We start from the raw sequence: 10415 nt of genomic DNA on the forward strand, positions 1-10415 counted from the left end.
GAAAGGACTTGTATAGCCGAAGTTCTTTGGAAAGAATTTTTACGAGTAATTAACAAATGACCAGAGACGTAACAGTATCTTGTTTCTCAAATAGAGCACACTTCTTAGACCCCAGACCCCCAGAATAATCAAAACTTGTTACCCATGGGTTAAGCTACAGATGGTTTTAATATTTCCTTCAGAATTCAAGTTTAGAGGCAAATTCTCTTTGTTTATTCCTATTCTTAATGGATCAGGTATAAATTCACTTGTATTTTATGAAGTCCTGTGTACTAAAAATATGGATGGCCTTCTTTCAAAAAACATTCTGTGAATTGATGTCCTTAGTAAAAACTGTTTTATATTTTATAACTTTATCACTTTTAAAAAAAAATCTTGGTGGCCGAATTTTGAAGGGGGCTTAAGAGTATCTGAGAAAGTTTAGAGGGATGTATTCCTCCTTTGCTTATGCTGCAGTAGGATTTTAGGGTTTTAAGATTTATAATGAAAGAATAATGTCCCAACTGTTTAAAATATTTAAGTAGTCCAGATATTGGATTTAAAATTTAAAAAAAGTGGTCAATAAGACTAGAGGACACAAGTATAAAATATAATGTACTCTGACTAATCCAGTCTGGGCTATTTTATTTTATTTTATTTTTTGATAAGGTAGTTGGGGTATGGAATAGTTTGCCTTCAGGTGTGAGAATCTGTGATAATGATGGACTTAAGAGGATATAAGATGAGTATTTTAGAGATCAGTGTTGTATACAAATTTTTTATATGATTTAGAGTAGGATGCTAGTACAAAATGGAATAGCCAAGGTTGGCCAAATGGCTCCTTGTTATCTCCTTTGAAATGAGTCATTATTAACCCTTTTGCTGTGTAGTTTGGATATATCCGAATAAACATTTATACCCACTGACTGTGAAATTCAGATTTAACCCCCAACTAGTAAAAAATGTTTCCCTCTACTGCGACATGCGGGAATAATCTGAATATCCTCCCATACTTGAAACAGTTGCCAAACCTGCGTGCGTGCTGCCATTTGTGTTCTACACCATGAAACCTGGATGTTCATATGCCTCATTACAAAATTGACAACTTTGCAGGAACACATGTAGAATCTATATAAAGACAGCTTCTGTATGATTTGAATACTGTTATATAAATAATTTGTTTTATATATTGTAACAATTTTGACTTAGTTTTGCCTATATTTATGCCTTTTACTGGAGAACACGTTTTTTTTTCTAATTTTCCTCAATTGTTTGTTTAAATCATTATTTTTCACTAACCAAAACAGTTTTCAAGGAACATTTCTGTCAAATATAGAAAATACAGTTTCTTTCAATATTGAAAAAGTATTACGAAGGGTAAAATTCATACTTTTATATTTTGGTGGATAATTGACACTTTTTGGGAATCAGCCTGAAAATTAATTATGTAGTGAAAGGGTTAAATAGAAAAAGTACTCCAAGCTCTGTCACAGACCAAATGAGTAAAACAGTTTAGCAATTTCAAGACTATACAAATTAAAATATTGCGAATTCACTAGAATTTTCAGATTTGGCAAGCACCAGTATGGTGTTCCTGTATTATATATCAAAAAGAAGATTGTCTAAGTTATAGATATGTGCCATGCATTAGTTTTAGATTAGCTTTCTGTTCTTTTAAGAAGAATAATTAAGTGACATTGTTATATTAGTATCTGTTTTTATTTCAGGCTAGAAAATTCTTAAGAAATATTTTTGCCTTTCCTAAATCAACCTCAAAGTCAATCGAATGTCTTGTTTACAAATGTACTTCTCTACTACAACATAAGTTTTAGGACTAATATGCAAAATCTTGTATTTGGAAGCCAGGAAACAATGGTAAGACAACTTTTTTCAAATTTCATTTACTTATGGATAAGTATTATTGTTTGCATGATAAGTTTTTTGAATGTCTTGTAGGTGGTGTATTTGGTTTTTGATATAAAGCATTGTTTATAAAGGGGTTCTGAAAATTTGTTTTTTTTAGTGTAAAAATGTTCATGGCATGATTACGAAAGTTTTTTTAGGCTCTGAAGCTTTTGCATTTTACATGTACAGTATTTATTAGTGAATAATTTATTTTATGAATTAAATCAAAGAAGTCTTCGTATAACAGTTATATTTCTATATCTAGTTTTTGTATTGGTGAATGAAATTATCTGGTGTGTTTGAAGTAAGGTATTTTAAAAGAACATCTACACAAATTGATAATTTATGAATAGTCAGTATAGAATAACACCTATATAATGTTCAAGAAATTACTTTTGATTATTTAAGTATTATTACTGGAGACATTTTTATTATGTATATTTTATTTATCCATTACATTTTACAGTGAATATTGAGACACCTGTAGGTTGAAATGTTTTAAAACTACTAGTAAATTTTGAAACATTTCATTGTAGAAACTGAATTAAGTGAGATATTGTTGGTTAACTAGACAATTAAGAAAATTGATTTCTTATACATAGTTACATAGGTAATTACAAGTGTTTTTATTCTTGTATTGAAGACATTTTTTTCTTCTGGTTTTGATTTTTTAGTAGTTTCGCTTCAGTAAAACTAATTATTCTACAAATTTTGGTTATTGAATTTTCTTATTTATTTATACAGACACGGATGTAGCAAATGTAATTTGAAATATTCATTAATACATTTAAATTAAACTTGTACTAGAAATACTTCTACATTTGTATGACTCCCAACCTTCACCCTTTAAATAGCTTTTACAAAATGATAGTAATCGGAACTATGAACCCTTACCTAGATAGTTCCGTAACAGTTAATTAAACACTTGTTTTCTTTCCTTGACAAAACTTTTTCAAGTATTGTCTGGGCAAGCTCTCAGCTACCTAAAGTTGGTCTATCCATCCAACTGTGCTGCACAAGTCACTAATTAAGGCTGGTTATTTATAAATGCTAGATGACCTTGAATAACTAGTGTCCTCTTTATAATCTCAAAAAGTAATCATTTCACTTATAATTATTTTGCAATGTTATAACATTTGTTATTAAAAGTGTAAAGAATTTTATTTCCCAAACTTTATACCTATTACTGTTTATATCCCAGTAATTGAACATTATATAAAAGAAATTACTGTTATTACAAATATTCATATATCTTTGTAATTGTGAAACCACTATTACCTTTAATAAGACATGTTAATAGGACAAAATATTAATTGTGACTGCCTTCCCAGAACTGGCTGCAGAGAACAAATGGCAGTAAGAGTTAAGACATTGTTGGTCAAAGCATTTAACTCCTAAATTGACCTTCCATAATGACTACCTAGTTTAACATTTGCATTTGGATCATGCCTCACAAATGGAATATCCCTAGTGTCCTTGGGTGTTTCAACCACAGAGATTTTCCATTATGAGTTAATGGATAATGACAGTGACTGTCAATGAATAGTTCTTTCCTTTTTTTTTTGAGTTAGAGTCTCATAATGTGCATTTATTTCCATTTGGATTTTTATACCAAATGTCACCATAATTACTTCATTATAGTACTTTCTATGTAATTGTTTGTAATTTTTGATGAGTTTTGTTTGTGTTACCCTTAATACTTTCATTATAGCTACTCCCAGGTTAATGAAGTAATTTTGTAATCATTTTTTAAGTATCAATTTCATGCTAGTTTCATGATCAAGAATTTTCTTAAATACCTTTAATTCTTCTCACAATTTAGTTAAGAACCGTCTATTGTGGGAACGGTATATTTTCAATTATCTACTGATAAAATGAAATTTCCTTTTTCAAAAAATGCTGTTTCATTTTCTACTGGAACTATACTTGTGTTTTCTTCTGCATCAGCATCAAAAGGTTCCCAATATATCTATAAATACACTTACTAATAACTTATTATTATGCTATTATTATCATCACTGCACACTGTTTCATTATTTTCTTGATATTGGTTACTTTTAGTACATTCTTTCTAATAGTATATAATATTGTTAAGAGTCTTAGATATTGTACTGTCTGTGTGTATTTACTCGGCAGATGTTCTCCAGTGATGTCGGTGTAATGACATACCCAGCTAACAATTTCAAATTGGGACAATGTTGCTGCAATGTTACATATTGGTTGCCACAATGTTATAAGTTTACATTGCAGCAGCATAACTTTGTGGACTCCCAGAAACGTTGCTACAACTTTGGGGTTTTATGTTGCATTGCTACTTTCCCACTACCATTATGCCACCATTTGTTTTCTTTTACCCCTATCTGGACCACCAGGATGGCATGTGTCACCACTGTTTGTTTCCAAACTTATACTTAACCTAATTGCATGAAATTTGGGACATACTTTTTATATATATACTTTGTGCTTGAAAAATATAACAATTTGGTGTTGTATTTACACATTTTTGGTTATGAATTTTTGGATATATTCTCGTGAAACACTTTCTTTTTATATTAAAAATACTTCATTATAGAATTTCTGTTTTTTGTTTGTGTGTCTGGAATCTTGTAAGTGTATCCAATAGTTATTTTTTTGTTAAAACAAATTTTTTATTTCTGTTTTAGTTCTGGTAACAGCATACTAACTTTCTCATCTGTTCATACAGTCTCTTACATGGAAGTAGTTATTAGAATGTAGGAAAATTCGATTACTGTTGACTAGCAGTGTAACCAGCATTGCTCAGATGAAAATAGCTTTAAATATCCTGAGTTGTTTTGATGAAATCAACCATATTGATCATGATTTTTTGCAAAAACAATCAAAATGATTTCTTTATCTAATTATATATTTTGATTAAAATCAATAAAAATAACAATGTGCAAAAAAATAATTTTCCAAAGCTTTTTAATCAAAGGAAAATAAGGTACATTGCTCCTGCTTCTTGCATATGTTTTGCATCACATTTCAAGTTTCCAAAACAAAATTCCCTACCTTTTGTTGTTCTGATTTCTGCTGTGTGGTTTGCAGTGTAATCTGACTATTTTTGTTCCATTTAATGAAGAATTGATTTATTCTCTTCTTGTTGCAACACAACGTAAATGAAAATTTGCCAATACCAAATGTTTTTGTAAAGTCATCGTCTAACTGATTCTTGTGAGTACATGCAAGAAAAGCAAAAGATATGGCTGACGCAAGCCTATTTAGTTGAGGGAGTGTGCACGCATGTTTAAGAGAAAGCACCAGCCTCTTTCAGTTAAGGAGAGCTGGGGGGGGGGAGAACACAAAAGAAGGCTTCACAAAATTTTTGAATCATTTTAATTCATAACTGATCATGGATAGAATGATTTAGGAGAAGTCCTAACACAAAGAATAAATGTAAATAATAGCCCTCTTGATCACACACTACCAAACAAATCTGGTCTTTTCACAGCCATATAGCCCATGTTACTTTCTGCACAAAGTTGTATCTGTATCCTAAGTTTAAAGAGAGAGAAAGCCATTCGTACTTAGATTGAAATAGATAGATTAGAAGCTTTAAAAATTACAAAATTTTGTTACAATTATTATTGATGACACTTAGATGTTTTTCTATAGTTATCAACAGTCAGCTCTTCCTTTTTCACTTAATCATTGTCCAATGTTTGGGCACCATTTGCTGAAGTAGGTTTCTGCAAAATATCCATCATCATATATATTATTTTTATGAACTAATTTTTTAATTGAGTAGTGACAGAATATAAGGGAAAACTCCATTATAAATTTTCGATCTAGAATTATTGACTCCAACATACCTTGGTCTTCCTGGCTTATTGGGAGCATGTTTCGGAAATTTTGCCATCTGGTCCTCTATAGTGCTTTCCTTTACCTTTGGGTGGGTTTGAAGGCAGGCTTCTGTATCAAACACAAAATTAAAAAATACCCTGAGAATGGTTAAGTGGAAGACAATTTCTATTTCATTCTCTTAAACATTGAATTTTATGATTATTTCAAAATACTCAACTGGTGTTGGTGCTATGAAGTTTACTATATTAATATATGCACACACACACACACTAACTTTATAATTTATTTCACATACAACAGTCGTTTTAAGTCTCTTACATCTCAGTGTGTTTCTATTTTAAGGTTTACTGTGTTAAAACCAAAATTAACACATTATGCTTTAACAGTGATTAAATTTTGGCACACAGTCTTCTTGCATTTGAAGAGTAGAAGATTTCTGAATGCTTCCTTTTTGTTTTACTTGGGCCTTTTGTCTCTTGCCCTTCAGGTTGTAAGCAGACCACAGCTTGTAAGGGCCTATCTTTGGCATGATTTTCGGGATTGTTTCCTCACAAGTGTGGCCACCCTGGGAGCCCATAAATTAATCTGTAAAGCCAAACAAAAGGGTGGGGGCTATGTAGAGGGATTGGATGATTGATCCGGCTGTAGTTCATCCTTTTCTGAAGCTATAGAAACATATTTCTTCTCGAATAAGTTTACAAGTGGTCCTTTGCACTCCTTTTGAATAGCCCACCTTTTGTTCAAGCTGCACTCAAAATTTGGATTTTTCTCAGAGAGGGTATCCAGCAACTCTGTGAATTTTTCAAGAGTCTCTGCTAAAAATTTTCTTTTGAGAATCATCTTTTGTTGAGCTTCTTCTGTGCCCTCTTCTCCAACTTGTTGCTCAACCATTTCCTCCAACTCTTTATTTGTGAAATTCTCCCTCGAATAGTCAAGTAGCTCCTCTATATTCTCCTCAACTTCATGCAGTCCTACTTGGTTGGTCATCTTGATGATTTCTCTGGTTATCAATGGCATTTCCTCCTCAGCAAAATATTGTAATCATTGGTGACCTCAGGCCATACCATCTGCCAAACACCATTCATACAATTGGCTGTAACTTCCTTCCATATCTCTTTGATGTTGTAAATTGTTGCCATGATTTTATATAACTTCCAAAATTCTCTCACTGACTGTTCATCTTCTCCATCAGTAGCCTTAACTAGCTGACTAAACATAGAAAGAATGCCTTGGTCGAATGGCCGAAGCAGAGAGGTGGTGTTGAGTGGAAAGAAGACAGTTTCAACAGGTAGTGGAGTCTGGAGATTTGCAAGATTCTGTGCATGACTGGGAGCATTGATAAGAAGTAACAACACAGTACGATTTGACACTGGGGCAAAAATGGTTTATGAACAAATCACTGAAAAAGTTCTGCATCACTCAGGCCTTCCTATTTGACCTCAACATCACAGGAAAATGTGCCTTAGAGAAACCATTCACAGCTCTAGGTGTTTCAGAGTGATAAACAATGATGGTTTCAACTTCAAATCTCCCGAAGCATTTCTGCCCAACAAAAGCATCAGGCAGCCTTAAATCCTGAAGCATGCTTCTCTTCATGGGATATAAAAGTGTGCTTTGGCATGCTCTTCCAAAAAAGCCCTGTTTCATCTACATTAAATATGAGATTTGGAGGGAAATCCCCATTTGCAATAGCTTGCTTCAAATACTCAGGAAGTTTTCCTGCCTTGACATCAGTGTTAGCAGATTTGCTAATTTTGTAGTAGTTAATGAAGTGCTGGATTGAGCAGATGCTTTCGTCTTCTCAGCATTTGATAAAATTGTTTTAATGGATGAAAGATTTAAGCCCAAATCATGATCAGTATCACTCTGTCACTCACTAGCTTCAAATTCCTGTATAACCTTTAGCTTTTTCTCTATAGAAATGGTTTTTCTAGACCATTTATGTACACTTTGTGCATTTTCACTTGATTTTTTCCTCACATATTGTTAAATAAAAATGATCACTTTGCACAAAATTTTTTCTGGAAAAAATGATTTCATGTAAGCACAATATAGCAAAGGGAAGCTAGCTACTGGTCTAAGTGGATGCTGATTTGTCTGCTAATGTCAACGAATGCTGATTGGCTGGAGGAGAGAAAGGAATTGTATTATTTTTTAATTTCTATATATATATATATGTATAAATATATATTTTTGTTTTAAATAATTTAAAAGAAATGTCTTCGGGACCAATTGCATTATAGCAAGTTTACTTGAACGAGATTGCATTAATCAAGGTATTACTACACTTAGTATTTACTAGTTAAAATTCATGCTCATCCATCATTGCTCTTGTGGTGTGCAGTCTTTTAAGGAGTAGCCTTATTTTAACATTTTTGAGATTTAATTTGTGGAAGCTAGTGCTCCAATAACATGGCTATCACAAGGGTTATCAAATAATTTCAGCTTTTTCATACACTGTGCAGAGAAAGAGTTTGTCACCATTCTCATCTTCTTTTTTTTTTTTTTTTGAAGAACATCACAGCATGATGTGTTGTTTAACTGGTACTTGTTGTCTAGGCTCTGTGTTATGTTCTTAATAGAAGCATGTTGCTGCTGTTGTATGGATTTGATTCTTGTAATTGCTTTGCTGTTTGTACTAGTGGTTTTCTTTTCTTCCTGACCTTGTATATTTTTATTAGCTTCTGCATATAATTTTCAAAGATGAAGGCCGCTGAGTTGTCAGGACAACCAAATAATTGAACATCTTCTGCCAAATGCACAAGGCTGGCCACATTATATACCAGAAATTCCTGGCCTTATAGTTCATGACTCTTAGAAATAAAATGTTTCAAAAGTTTGTGGCCATAATTGCTTTGTTCTTGGGACAATTTGGGGCTTATCAGAAGACATTGGTATGCTGAGAGTCAAAAGTGTTCATACAGTGCATTTGGCAGAATTATTTTGAGAACTATTTTCCCAATGTATAACAAAAACTGTCAATATATTCTAGCCAATCTAATGTAAAAAATAGCTTAACCTGAAACTAATTGCAAGATAATTTATTTTGGTGTTTTTTTTAGTTAAGGTGTATATAGAGAACAACATATCAAAAGTCTTCTGTTTTATCTATTTGGGAACAGTTGTAAAAATCAGAAAACCTGTGGCCCCATTGCCTGTTTTATAGTTTTTTGAAGCATATATGATACCCATTAACATCATTTAAAGTACACATGTGGAAAAAAATAAATTTATGTTTTGATGTTTATGATATTTCACTTTAATATTGATGTGCAGTTGCTTTTTTGATGTTTTTATATAAATAAAAAATAATACAACACCCCATTAATAAAATTTATCAATTTGAAGTAATATTAATGATTTTCAAAATTTAATTTATTTAAATGTTAAATATGCTTAATAGAGTAATCAACTGATCAAGTGAAATAAATCAGCAAGTGAAACAATTATATGAATGTTATTTTTCTCCAAATATTGTTATTGTATATATCATATTAACTGCAGATTTGTTCAATACAGAGATTCAAATGAATTGTCTGGTCAAAGATAACAAAATGATACAAAGTTGCATGCCTTTCTGAGATATTTAAATCTCCCAAAGATCATCATTAATTACCAAAGGAAATTTACTACAGTTGCTTTCTCGGTACTCGCCACATCCTACTGAAGAATTGAGTCCATGTTTTCAGCAAGTGCATTGCAAGTGGAATCTTGCTGCATCAGAGGGAGGTGACAATGTTTGTATTTGTACAGTACTGGTGGAAACCTTGTTAACAAATTTTCTAAATTGAAGAAAATGTAGTCCTTCATATGGTAATCCTCTATATAAAAAGACAATGGCTTCTTCTCCAGCTCTGATTATATCTTCTACATTTGAAAAACTCCTCAAAAAGAGTTGTTCTTTCAAATGACTGTTTGTTTTATGTTTATTTAGAACCAATGCTTTAGTGACATCATAAGAGCGAGAAGTTGTATCACAATCCGAAATTGAATGAACAAATGGCAGAAATCAAGAAGTTTCTTCTTTTAAAGCATTTTTGGTTAACTTGACATTCCATATTTTGAATTTCTTTGCATTATTTTGGACTCAGATTTTAAGTAAATGTTGTTGGATTGTAAATCTGTATGGAAACAAAGCAGGACAAGAAGGTCTGTGTCTTCTTTGACAAGAACAACTTCACAGCCTTGATTAGTAGCATAAGCTGTTGCAGTTTTAACTATCAAAAGATCAGCATTTTTGATAGCCTGGATTGTCCTGCATCCATTTACTAAAAGTTTACTACTTAGTAAGTTGGTTAAGTTTTATTTATTTTCAGTGTTTCCTTCTTTGTTTTGCAGTGCATGTCTTCTGTAAGTATGACTGGGTGATTTTGCTCCTTGTGTTCTTCTCAGATGTGTAACGTTTTTTGTTGCAGGACCTCTAAGTAACCGTTAAATACAATTACAGGGTCAGTGTATTTTTCTTTACATAATCGATGTGGATACTATGTATGTTTGAAAAAGACGTACCTTTTGCAGGGCTGGATTTATACCTGTGGAGGTCCTTAACTCTGTTCAAACTCATAATACAGTGGTCCCCCTCTCTAACGACTGACCTTACAGCCAGTCTATCAAAGTCGTATCTGCGGGGATGTCGTTAGGAAGGGGACGGGCCATGGGGCCATTGCCTACAGTCAGCCAGTCATCCTTAGCCAGAATCAATCAAGTGC

The 10415-nt window shown here is 32.4% G+C and overlaps 1 long non-coding RNA gene across 8 annotated transcripts in view; it reads left to right on the top strand.

Moving 5' to 3' along the window:
• LOC106468786 overlaps nucleotides 1-10409 on the top strand; it is a 12561-nt gene extending 2152 nt beyond the window's left edge. For all 8 annotated transcript variants that reach the window (XR_002612721.1, XR_002612715.1, XR_002612719.1 and 5 more), the window contains 2 exons: nucleotides 1707-1854; nucleotides 10225-10409. This is a non-coding gene — a long non-coding RNA (uncharacterized LOC106468786). The remainder of the gene's footprint in view (nucleotides 1-1706; nucleotides 1855-10224) is intronic.
• Nucleotides 10410-10415: the final 6 nt, after the last annotated feature.

The sequence above is a fragment of the Limulus polyphemus genome, unplaced genomic scaffold (assembly GCF_000517525.1).
Source record: "Limulus polyphemus unplaced genomic scaffold, Limulus_polyphemus-2.1.2 Scaffold3163, whole genome shotgun sequence".
Taxonomy (NCBI): domain Eukaryota; kingdom Metazoa; phylum Arthropoda; class Merostomata; order Xiphosura; family Limulidae; genus Limulus; species Limulus polyphemus.